Below are 12,880 nucleotides of genomic sequence, written 5' to 3' on the forward strand. Positions count from 1 at the left end.
CCTCATTTGGACAGTTTTGATGAGCATTTCAGTGTTACAATATTTATGGGAGAGGCTGCCACAAAGAAGAGGGGGGGGGTCAGCTTATTCTCCAAAGCACCTGAAGGCAGGACAAGAAGCAATGGATGGAAATTGATCAAGGAGAGAAGCATCCTAGAACTAAGGAGAAGTGTCCAGATAAGGAGCCTTGGTAGTACAGTGGATTAATGCACCCTGTTATTAACACAGCTGCCTGCAATTTCTGCAGGTTCGAATCTTACCAGGCTCAAGGTCAACTCAGCCTTCCATCCTTTCTAAGGTGGATGAAATGAGGACCCAGTTTGTGGGGGCAATAAGCTGACTTTGTATAAATATACAAAAGGATGAAGACTATTGCTTAACGCATTGTAAGCCGCCCTGAGTCTCCGGAGAAGGGCGGCATATAAATCAAATTTTAAAAAAATAATAATAATGAGAACAATTAATCAGTGGAACAGGTTGCCTTCAGAAGTTGTAAATGCTCCAACGCTGGAAGTTTTTAAGAACAGACTGGATAGCCATTTGTCTGGAATGATATAAGTTCTCCCGTTTGAGCAGAAGGTCGGACTAGAAGACCTCCAAGATCCCTTCCAACTCTGTTATTATGTTATTGTTATCATTTTATTTAGGCATTTCTTTAGAATAGCTTTAAGGAACGCGGTAGCTCAGTAGCTGAGCTTGTCGATCGAAAGGTCGGCAGTTCAGCGGTTCGAATCCCAAGTGCTGCGTAACGGAGTGAGCTCCCGTGACTTGTCCCAGCTTCTGCCGACCCAGCAGTTCGAAAGCACGTAAAAAAAATGCAAGTAGAAAAATAGGGACCCCCTTTGGTGGGAAGGGAACAGCGTTCCGTGCACCTTTGGCGTTGAGTCATGCCAACCACATGACCACGGAGACATCTTCGGACAGCGCTGGCTCTTCGGCTTTGAAACGGAGATGAGCACCGCCCCCTAGAGTTGGGAACGACTAGCACAGTGATGGCGAACCTTTTCGGCACTGAGTGCCCAAACCAGAATGCACATGCATGTGTGTGCAGGTGCGTGTGCCGGAGCGCCGGAAACCTGAAGGCCAGCTGACTGACGCGTATGTGTGTGCCAACCAGCTGGTCTTCAGGTTTCGGGCATGTGGATGTGCGCCAGCCAGCTGGTCTTCGGATTCTCGGCATGTGCGTGTGCATCGGCCAGCTGGTCTTCACCCGTGCTGGAGCACTGGAAACCAAAAGACCAGCTGGCCAGTGTTCGCATGCCTGTGTTTTGGCTGGGTTTTTTGGCTGTTTTCAGGTCGGTTTTTGGGGCTGTTTTCAAGTCGGTTTTGGGGCTGTATTCAGGCTGGGTTTTTTGGGCCATTTTTGGCCCGCGAAGACTAGCTGGCTGTGGACGCCAGAAACCAGAAGAGCAGCTGGCAATGGCACACGTGCCCCCCGAGTGGGCTCTGCATGCCACCTCTGGCACATGTGCCATAGTTTCGCCATCACGGGACTAGCACATATGTGCGAGTGGAACCTTTACCTTTACCTAGGATCGTTTTAATCCATTTTTAAGAGCCGTGTGGATTTTAAATCCTTCTTAAGAGTCATTTAGATTCTAGTATTCTAGGTTATTATATCCATTTCATTATATTCGCACTGTTGATCGTTTATAATTAGATTGGAAGCATTGCTAAAGTACAGTTTGTGACTAATTCTGCAGTAATATGCGGGCTGAAAATCGAAATACAATAAGCGGAAAGAAAACGTTGTACTGTTTATTCCTTTATTTAGAGGAAAGTGTTCAAACGATGCAACATTATGCAATTTCTTTCTTCTGGACTTAGCTTTTAAGTAGTTGCAGTTCCAGCAAGTAAATCACTCAGGAGAAACCTTGAAAGACAGGCTGAACTTTCACACGTTATTCAGATCTGCAATAATGTATGGAAGTGGGTATGTCTAGTTTAATGAAAAGAAGGACTAGGGGTGACACAATAACAGTGTTCCAATATCTCAGGGGCTGCCACAAAGAAGAGGGGGTCAAGCTATTCTCCAAAGCACCTGAAGGGCAAGACAAGAAGCAATAGATATAATATTATAAATAAAACCCATGAAGAATGGTTGCAAGAATTGTGTACGTCTAGTCTAGTGGGAAGAAAGAGCAGGGGTGACACAATAGCAGTCTTCCAAGATCTGAGAGGCTGCCACTAAGAAGATTGGGTCAGCCTATTCTCCAAAGCACCAGAAGACAAGACAAGATGCAATGGATGGAAACTAATCAAGGAGAGAAGCAACCTGGAACTAAGGAGAAATTTCCCAACAGTCAAAAACAATTATTTAGTGGAACAGCTTGTGTTGCCAGAAGTTGTGGGTGCTTCATCACTGGTGGTTTTAAAGAAGAGATTGGACAACCATTTGTCTGAAAAGGTATAGGATTTCCTGCCTGAGCCGGGGGTTGGAATAGAAGACCTCCAAGGTCCCTTCAACTCTTGTTATTCTATTATTCTCTCCTTGACTTTAGTGGGTTGTGTGAATCCAACCATTGCGGTTTCTAAGGCTGCAAAAACCCGGCCAGTTCTAGTTTGATATCACAAATGAGGCAAAACCGTGATTTAATTGCAATGTGCAGCCTTCACCAGCAACTAATCATTTGGGGTTTTCTTAACCCCCCCAACAGGGACCGAAGATCAGAGTGAACTTCATGATCCAGGCCATTCGGCATTCAAGTGTCTCAAATTCTCAGGGCTCTTGAAAATGCAATTAGTCTGCCTTGTTGGAAGCTCGCAAAGAGAAAGTTTTGGAAAATCAACAGAGGAGGTTGACTGTGGTAGGGAATTCTCTCTCTTGGCTCAACCCACAGGATTTTCAAAGCAAGGGTTCCAATTTTGCTCTGGGCTGGCCAAAGAAGAATAAACCACAGCTGTGGTTTATTTCCCGTCACACAACCAAAGTGGGTCAGTTAATCGTTGTTTCCACCGTTCCACGGGTTCTCTCAGTGGTGGGTTGGCCCCGGTTCGTGACGGTTCTATAGAACCGGTAGTAAAACCGGCGGAAGGCTCCGCCCATCGACCCTGACATCTTCAAAATGCATCTGCGCATGTGCAGAAGTTTCTGAGCATGCGCAGAAGAGCGAGAATGCGAGCGAGCAAAGCGAGTGCGCACGCGTGGCCCCATTGCAATCCGGTAGTAAAGGTAAGTAGAACCCACCTCTGTGGGCGTGGCCATGGTAGGCGTGGCCTAGTCAGCCTCCTGTGCCACGGCAGGAGTGTGTGTCAGAGTTTAGGTAGCGTAGCTAGTATTTTGAGATAAACCCAGGAGCAAAACACAGCACACAGCACACAGAGTCTATTAGATAAATAACAGTGGTTTTATCTACGGTGAAATATTTACAAACTTATATGTGATTAAATACCTTTATCATACAGCTACTGATATAACGGAGAGCAATAATACACATGATGAGAGAACAAGAAGTATAATACATGAGGAGAAGGCTTGAGGAGAAGGAAACACCCTCTAATGGTTTCCCTTATATAGGCAGCTTCTGACCCAGCTTCTTAAAGTGGCAGTAACTCTGCTGCCTCATTCCATTGCATCAGCTTTCAGTTGCCTCCGCTTACAACTTCTCATCAGCTTACAGCTATTAACTCTTCATAACCTGACAAGGGGTGTTTTTGCCCTCCCCAGGCTCCGGAGGCTTTTCTTGAGCCTCCGGGAGGGCGAAAATGGCCTCCCCAGGCTCCAGATGGGCCTGTTTCTGGTCTTCCTGAACTTCCGGTAGGCCTGTTTTTCACCCTCCCCGAGCCTCCGTGTGTGCCCTGCACTTACCTGCATCCAAAACAGGCCGCATGGGGACTCCTGGGAGGGGCAGGGCGGGGTGGGCAGGACGGGGCGGGGCGGGGCGAGCCAGGAGAGGGATTTGGGGGTTCTCCGAACTGCACAGAATCTTAGCTAGAGGTTCTCCTGAACCGCCAGCAGCCCACCCCTGCACCTAACCCGAGAACCCAACTCTGCTTGCTTCCAGACAGATGCAGGAAGCTCAGAGCCTCGTCAAGTTTAATTCTATGTATTAAACGGACGCAATCTTTTTTCCTCGTGATCCAGCATCATCTTACCAAATTCCTGGCTCTTAACGTTTGGCTTTTTCTCCAGGAAGTTGTTTCTTTTCATTCAGTCCAACTGACGATTGGGGTGGGGGGGGAATGTTCTGCTGCACTTTTAACCTAACCAGAATGTAGTTGAGCCGCTGAAATCATCTGTCACGAATTCAGTGGAGCAGAAAACTAGTAACTCACATTAGGTTCAGGAGCCAAGCAGAGGTTCACCTACGGCATTCTTGCAGAAACTGAGCCATCAAACAAAGACAGAATCCAGGCCCGGTTTCAGAATCAAAAGCCGGAGTTTCCGTAAATCTATGTCGATTAGGAACAGCCAATTAGGCTGAGTTAATATGATCCTATTCAGTCACAAATAGAGCCATTCAAAAGCATGAGTAACAGCTTATTCCTAAGTATATCTTTACTGAGCTGTCTTTGGTGCTCTCTGGGCTTGGTTGTTTTCCCTGCAGACCTTTCATTACCAAACTAGGTAACATCATCAGGCACTCGGGACATCAATTACCGTATTTTTCAGAGTATAAGATGCACCTTTCCCCCCCCTAAAAGGGGATGAAAATTTAGGTGCGTCTTATATACCGAATGTAGCCCCGCCCACCCACTGGCCCCCACTCTTTGGCCTCTGCCTCCCAGCAGTTACCTCCTTGCAAGCAAACAGCAAGAAAAAACAGCTCCTTTCAGCTTCAGCACAGCCTAATTAGCACAAGTTGATCGGCCTCCCGACTCTCAGCTGATTTACTCTCAGCTGTTTTGTGCAGGGCTCTGCCACTTACTGCAAGGAGGAAAATTGCTGGAGCAGGCTGTTTGCTGCAACGAGGCAACATTGCTCAGAGGCAGAGGCAGATTTCTTTTTCTTCTTTTCCTCACCAAAAAAGGTAGGTCTGTTTTATAGTCCGGTGCGTCTTATACTCCGAAAGATACGGTAATTAGTTTTTGTAATGAAACTTCTGCAAGAAAACCACCAAGCTCAAAGAGCACTAACCCCCCCCCAATTTAACCTTGAGCTACAAATATTCTGTTTTTTTCCCCCAAATGAATATAAAGGGTTATTGCAAACTTAAACTCTCTACAATAATCTGAGCTACTAATGGTCCAAGCAAATTGGTGGTAGGTAAGAGAGTCCATGGAATTTAAGGTGGGCTGGAGTTTGATCTCTTGTAGGTGCAAGGGGACTCAAGATGTAGGATATAAGAAAATTCAAAAATAAAATAGTATGTAGGTATATAGGTTAGAAATGCATATAAGTAAAGATTCAATTTTGCTCAGGCAGGAGGTTGGACTGGATGACCTGCAGGGTCCCTTCCCAGCTCTGCTACTCTGTTAAATTTGTTAGACATTGTTCTGTTTTAAGATAGTTGGAGAAAAGACATGCTGAAAGCATACCAATATGTAACAATGCTGTGTTAGAATAGATCTTCTTTTGTTTGAGACCCCTTAGAAAGAGGCCCACTCTTTAATGCCAAGGCAATAGAGATAAGAAAGAGTCATTCTTGCACAATATTGTATGGGTAGTTATGGGGAGATGTTGATAAACAGGTAATTAGAGAAAGAGATGATGTTCTCTCTAAAAGGCGCTTCGGATTAGCCGTGATCGGTCACTGGACCTGATATAGGAGGGGCGTGGAGGGGCGTCGGGATAGGGAACTATAAAATGTAATGCTTTTGAAACTTCAGGTGTGGCTTCAAACTCCTTGTTGAGGTCTCTGCTGGGATACCCCCCCTATTTGGCAAAATTGCTTTTATTGTTTTCTTTTAATAAAATCTGTTTCCACCAACCCAAGTGTTTGTTGGATGAATTCATGTCCAGCAAAGACCTATGACATATTTGACCGACCCCCCCGCCCTCAAATATTCTCTTCTATCTGACTTGCAAGGCGATGTGAATTTTGCACTTTAAGCTAGCTCCCTCTGAATGTGTTCAGCCTGGTAATTCACAGGGCACAGACTGTATACAAGCCAGATGGTCTCCTACAGCACGTCCAGCCAAATGTGTGTTTGTGGCGGAGCATATGCAGCGACTCATCGTGACATTTCTTAGGATTCCTCCCCTCCCCCCCCTTTTTTTTTTGCAGAATTAGCAAGAGAGAGAGAGAGAGTTGGGGGCTGAGAATATTTCATTCCATTAACAGAATAGCAGAGTTAGAAGGGACCTCGGAGGTCTTCTAGTCCAACCCCCTCCTTAGGCAGGAAACCCTCCACCACTTCAGACAAATGGTTGTCCAACCTCTTCTTAAAAACTTCCAGTGTTGGAGCATTCACAACTTCTGGAGGCCAGTTGTTCCACTGATTCATTGTTCTCACTGTCAGGAAATTTCTCCTTAGTTATAGGTTGCTCCTCTCCTCTCCTTTTTTTTTAAAATTTGATTTATATGCCGCTCTTCTCCGGAGACTCAGGGCGGCTTACAATGTGCTAACAATGCGCTAAGCAATAGCCTTCATACTTTTGTATATTTTATACAAAGTCAGCTTATTGCCCTCACAAACTGGGTCCTCAATTTACCTACCTTAGAAAGGATGGAAGGCTGAGTCAACCTTGAGCCTTGGAGAGATTCGAACCAGCAGTAATTGCAGGCAGCTGGGTTAATAACAGGGTGCTTAGACCACTGTACTATCAAGGCTCTAATCCCTAATCTAACTAATCCCTTGATTAGTTTCCACCCATTGCTTCTTGTCCTGCCCTCAGGTGCTTTGGAGAATAGTTTGACTCCCTCTTCTTTGTGGCAGCCCCTGAGATAGTGGAACACTGCTCATATCATATTAAGAGCCTCAGTGGCACAGTGGTTAGAGTGCAGTACTGCAGGCTACTTCTGCTGATTGCTGGCTGCCTGCAATTTGGTAGTTCGAATCTCACCAGGCTCAAGGTTGACTCAGCCTTCCATCCTTCCGAGGTCAGTAAAATGAGGACCCAAATTGTTTGGGGGAAGAGGCTGACTCTGAAACCTGCTTAGAGAGGGCTGGAAAGCACTCTGAAGCAGTATATAAGTCTAAGTGCTATTGCTATTGCTATGTCACCCCTAGTCCTTTTCATTAAACTAGACATACCCAATTCCAGCAACTATTCCTTTATATGTTTTAGCCTCCAGTCCCAATTGTTATGTTACCTTCCTTTGGAAGGATGGACATGTTCCTGAAGAGGAGTTCTCCTTCATGAGAGAACATAACAACCATCAGGGACCATCAGGGATCCCTCCATAAACATCACCCAGCCTTTCAACCATGATGCTTTGTACTCCCCCCCCCATTTCTGCTAGTCCAGAATTTGCTGCCAAGAAATGCATCTTGTGCCTGGATGAAGCCTTGTTTTAATTCCCAAATGGTGGTTGCATCTTAGGCTTGTTCTTGTATGTGAGAGCTGATGAGCCATCCATAATGGCGGCCTTCTTCTCCTGACTCTGTCAGCAGACACTCAGCCTTTTTGTTCTTAGTTGCGAAGTCATGTCCAACCCATCACAACCCCATGGACAATGTTCCTCCAGACCTTCCTGTCCTCTACCATCCCCTGGAGTCCATTTAAGCTCACGTCGACTGCTTCAGTGACTCCATCCAGCCACCTCCTTCTCTGCCATCCCTTTCTTCTTTTGCCCTCAATCGTTCCCAGCATTAGGCTCTTCTCCAGGGAGTCCTTCCTTCTCATTAGGTAGCCAAAGTATTTTGAATTTCCTCTTCAGGATCTGGCCTTCTAAAGACAGTCAGGGTTGATCTCCTCTAGGACCGACCGGTTTGATGGCCTTGCAGTCCAAGGGACTCGCAGGAGTCTTCTCCAGCACCAGAGTTCAAAGGCCTCCATTCTTTGGCGCTCAGCCTTCCTTATGGTCCAACTTTCACAGCTGTACATTGCAACTGGGAAAACCAGAGCCTTGACTATACGCACTTTTGTTGGCAGGGTGATGTCTCTGCTTTTTAGTATGCTGTCTAACTTTGCCAAAGCTTTCCTCCCCAGGAGCAAAGCGTCTTTTAATTTCTTGCCTGCAGTCCCCATCTGCAGTGATCTTGGAGCCCAGGAAAATAAAATCTGTCACTACCTCCATTTCTTCCCCATCTATTTGTCTCAGCCTTAGGGGGTCAATTAATTAACCAGGCCCCCTGCTTCTCTCATCTCAACTTCCAGCTCAAACATCTTCATCCGTTTTCCCTCCCAAATCTCTCTCTCTCTCTTTTCTCTTCCTAGGAACAAAACCCCACTTCTTAGTGGACAAGGGAGGGTGATGTTGCAAGCCAGTTCTGCACAAGCAATTGAATCCAGGAGAGAAAAGAGAGGAAGGGGTGAGGGAGGGGTGGTGGTGCTGAGAGGGAATTGCAAGCGTAATTGAATCCATTCAAGAATTAGGAAAATTGTTCCATTCTCATTCAATTCAGGGTAGGTTTCAAAACGGGAGAAAAGAAGAGACTCAGACAAAGGAGGTTTTTCTCAGAATCTACCTTTGTAAAGGCAGTCTAGCTAAGAGGTTTTCTTTTCACTTGCTAAATTTTTTTTTTCACAAGAGCAAGCCAAAAAAAGAGAAGAAGCTCTTTGTGCTTGGGAAAACTTTAATGAAGTGCCCAAGAAAACGGGCACTTCTGATGCGCGTGAAGGATGTGCTTAGAAAAAAATGCAGTGTTTGGAGAACTTGCCTCCCTGTTGAGAGACCAAGCTCTGGGTGTAGGAATTCCCCATGTATTCCATCAATATTATGTCCAGTTAAAATAATCTGGGGTTGGGGCACACCATTGTAAAAATGCTTTACCCAAACTGCTGCCAGACAAGAGTGGGCAAGATTGGGTTGACAAGTTATTCTCCAAAGCGCCTGATGGCAGATCCAGAAATAATGGGTGGAAGATCATTAAAGAGAGACTAAGGAGAAGGTTCCTGACAGTAAGAAGCAGTGGTGAAATGCAGCCGGTTCTGTCCGACTTGGGCGAACTGGTAGTGCCGGTGCCAGGAGGCTCCGCCCACCCACCCGGACGTCACCACGTCCCGATTTTGATGCTCTGCGCACACTCCGGTAGCGAAGGTAAGTGGATTTCACCCCTGGTAAGAAGAGTGAAAGAACTTGCCTTGAGAGGTTTTGGTGCTCCATCACTGGAGGATTTTAAGAAGAAATTGGAGAGCCATTTGTCCAGAATGGTACAGGCTGCGTCTCCTGCTTGAGTTGAGGGTTGGACTACTGTGTTTCCCCGAAAATAAGACCCTGTCCTATATTTTTTGTGGACATTTTTTTGCCATGCGCTCAAGACCTTAGTGCCTTCCGCCGTGCCCTTAAAACCCACTTTTTCCAGCAAGCCGGGCTGGCTTAAGAAGAAATTTTAAATGTTTTAATTGGTTTGTATTTTTAATTTTGGGCCAAATTTATATATATTTTAACTGTTTTTTAATATTTGTATTTTATGTTTTTTAATTCTGGCTGTACACCGCCCTGAGTCCTCAGGGAGAAGGGCGGTATATAAATTTAAAATAAATAAATAAATAAAATAAATAAAAAGCCCGATTGGGCTTATTATCAGATGTCTTATTTTGGGGGAAACAGAGTAGAAGACCTACAAGGTCCCTTCCAACCCTATTATTATTATTTATTTATTTATTTATTTATTTATTTATTGGTTCGATTTATATGCCGTCCTTCTCTGGAGACTCAGGGCGGCTTACAACGCATTAAGCAATAGCCTTCATACTTTTGTATATACCTGCTTAGTAGGGCTTTCGCCCCCACCCTAAGCGGTCTTCTATTTATACAAAGTCAGCTTATTGCCCCCACAATCCGGGTCCTCATTTTACCTACCTCGGAAGGATGGAAGGCTGAGTCAACCTTGAGCCTGGTGACATTTGAACTCGCAGTAATTGCAGGCAGCTGGTGCTACTTAACAGCACTTTAGTCTGCTGCGCCACCAAGGCTATTATTCCATGTTCTATATTCTTATTGCCAACGTCTGAATTTGACCTTCTAGCTGCCTTCCTTTCTGGTCCTCACCATCCCTTTGAAACATGTTCAGATGTAATCTGAGACCTCCTTTTCCCAGTTACAGCTATCTGACATGCCAGAGTGAGGAATATGTGATGGATCTTCTGCACTGAGTAAGTCCACCTAGTAGAAACAAGAAGGGCCTTCTTCATGGTGGCTTCCTTCCTTGGGGAACAACATCCCCATGGATATATGACTGGTCCTTACCTTGAGCATCTTCTTTTAACGACCCCGTAATCCCTTTCCAGGTGGAGTCTGGACAACCGAATGGAGCTAGCAGAGTGTTTGAATGGCCGGATGCCGTTCCTGTCGCCAATGTGGAGTTTTGTTCAGCAGATAATATTCTCAGTGTGCCCAGAGAGAGAAATATCTGCCTCTACCTAGGATCGAACTCACAAGCCTCCTGACTGTGAGACGAGAGCTGCACCTCTAGGCCATCGCACCACTCACCTTGATACTCTTCCAAAAGACCCTGAAGATATTATTTTTGCCAGCGGGCTTTGGGAATCCCAGGGTGATATAGAGCCCACTGAGTAGTTTGTATCTAAACATTCATTTGCAATCATCCGCTTTAGGCAAATGCGTATAAAAATCCATCTATCATATCCGTTCAATGCACCTCCTTTAGTGTTAATAGCACCAGTTGGCAGGATGTGGTTCTGTACCTTGTTTGCCATTGTTGCAAACAATGCAACTTCAGCAAGTTGTTTCTCTGACTGTTGTCAGCAGTGGGGTAGGGGTATATTGGGTTTTCCGTTTGGTGTTTTATTCCTTATTCCACGGAGTCACCGTGGATTGGGAAGCCAGATCAATGTCCTTAATAAATAATAAACATGCCTCGGTTCAGAAGGGAAATGCCAACTTAGCCTGCTTGTTACAAATAACTCAAAGAGACAAACATACCCAACACATTTTCCTCCTCTTTTTTTTTTGCACAACAACCCTGTGAGGTAGGTTGGGCTGAGAGAGAGAGTGACTGGTCTAAAGTCACCTGTCCAGCTTTCATGGCTGAGGCAGAACTAGAACTCGCCATCTCCTGGTGATTGGCCCAAAGTCACTCAGGTGGCTTTCATGCCTAAGGCGGGACTAGAACTCTCAGTCTCCTGGTGATTGGCTAACTCATCCAGCTGACTTTCATGCCTAAGATTATACTAGAACTTCCAGTCTCCTGGTGATTGGCCCAGTCACCCAGCTGACTTTCATGCCTAAGGTGGGACTACAACTCTCAGTCTCCTGGTGATTGGCCCAGTCACCCAGCTGACTTTCATGCCTAAGGCGGGAGTAGAACTCCCAGTCTCCTGGTGATTGGCCCAGTCACCCAGCTGACTTTCATGCCTAAGGCGGGACTAGAACTCTCAGTCTCCTGGTGATTGGCCCAGTCACCCGGCTGACTTTCATGCCTGAGGCAAGACTAGAACTCCCAGTAACCTGGTGATTGGCCCAGTCACCCAGCTGACTTTCATGCCTAAAGCGGGACTAGAACTCTCAGTCTCCTGGTGATTGGCCCAGTCAGCCGGCTGACTTTCATGCCTAAGGCAGGACTAGAACTTAAATCTCCTGGTGATTGGTCCAAAGTGGCCCACTCAGCTTTCCTGGCTAAGAGACTTGAACTCACGATCTCCTGCTTCCTAGCCTGGTACCTTAACCACTGGACCAAATTAGCTCATTTCATAATCCTCTGAAGTTTGCAGCCCAGATGGGGATGTCTCCAACCTTTCTACCTGGCATCCTTTAGAGGTGGTAAGCATACTGATCATCCCAGAATATTTATTACCAGCTTGTTGTTCATGGACACGGTTATTCCAATGCACTCGGGAGCCACCAGGTGGAAAAAGTGTGAATTAACAAAGCCTTTCGTAGAATCAAAAAGACAACAAGATAGCAAGTCTGGTTGGGAGCCATTGCTTTCTATTATTCCAGGCACGGACAGCATAAACGTCTGTCCTATGCATGTGTGAAGCAATAAACTACTGTTCAAGGATGTTGGGAAGTTGAGACCCTGGAAAGTGTCTCAACTTCCCAGTTTTGAGACACGTCTCAACTCTGCGTGCCACCTCTGGTACACGTGCCAGAGGTTCGCCATCACAGGTATAGGGCAGTGGTGAAATGTAAAATTTGTTACTACCGGTTCTGTGGGTGTGGCTTGGTGGGGGGGGGTAATGTGACTGGGTGGGCGTGGCCAACTTTAAAAAAAAAACTTTTAAAAGCATTTTTTTCTACAACCTCTTCGGCCGAAGAAGTTGTAAAACAAATGCTTTTAAAAGGCTCTGACGATCCCAGCTGAGTTGCCTGATCGTCAGAGGCTTTTTTTTTTCTTTTAAAAGCATTTTTTCTGGCCGAAAAGGTTGCAGAAGAAAATGCTTTTAAAAGCCTCTGATGACCCCAGCTGATCCGCGCGATCATCAGAGGCTTTTTTTAAAAACTTTTAAAAGCATTTTTTTTTGGCCAAAAAGGTTGCAGAAAAAATGCTTTTAAAAGCCTCTGATGACCCCAGCTGACCCGCGCGATCATCAGAGGCTTTTTTTTTTAACTTTTAAAAGCATTTTTTTCGGCTGAAGAGGTTATAGAAAAAATGCTTTTAAAAGTTAAAAAAAGAGCCTCTGATGATTGCGTGGCTCAGCTGGGCATGGGGGGGGGGCGCAGGGATTTTTGCTACCGGCTCTCCGAACCACCCACCGCCATTGCTACCGGATCGAGCGATCCAGTCCGAACCGGGAGCATTTCACCCCTGGCATAGGGCCTCCTACTTGAACTTGAACTTGAACTGGGGGTTGGACTGGAAGACCTCTAAGTCTCTTTCCCACACTATTTTCCTACGTTCTAGTCTAGAATTGAAGTTAACGCTGCCA

At 45.8% G+C, this 12,880-nt stretch overlaps 1 long non-coding RNA gene across 1 annotated transcript; it reads left to right on the forward strand.

Annotated features, from left to right (window-relative positions):
- Positions 1–8,434: 8,434 nt before the first annotated feature.
- On the forward strand, positions 8,435–11,900 carry LOC132712238 (uncharacterized). The gene is made up of 2 exons (XR_009622902.2): positions 8,435–9,086; positions 10,280–11,900. It is a non-coding gene; the product is annotated as an uncharacterized LOC132712238 (long non-coding RNA).
- Positions 11,901–12,880: the final 980 nt, after the last annotated feature.

The sequence above is a fragment of the Pantherophis guttatus genome, chromosome 14 (assembly GCF_059756535.1).
Source record: "Pantherophis guttatus breed Tessera chromosome 14, ASM5975653v1, whole genome shotgun sequence".
In the NCBI taxonomy this organism is placed as follows: domain Eukaryota; kingdom Metazoa; phylum Chordata; class Lepidosauria; order Squamata; family Colubridae; genus Pantherophis; species Pantherophis guttatus.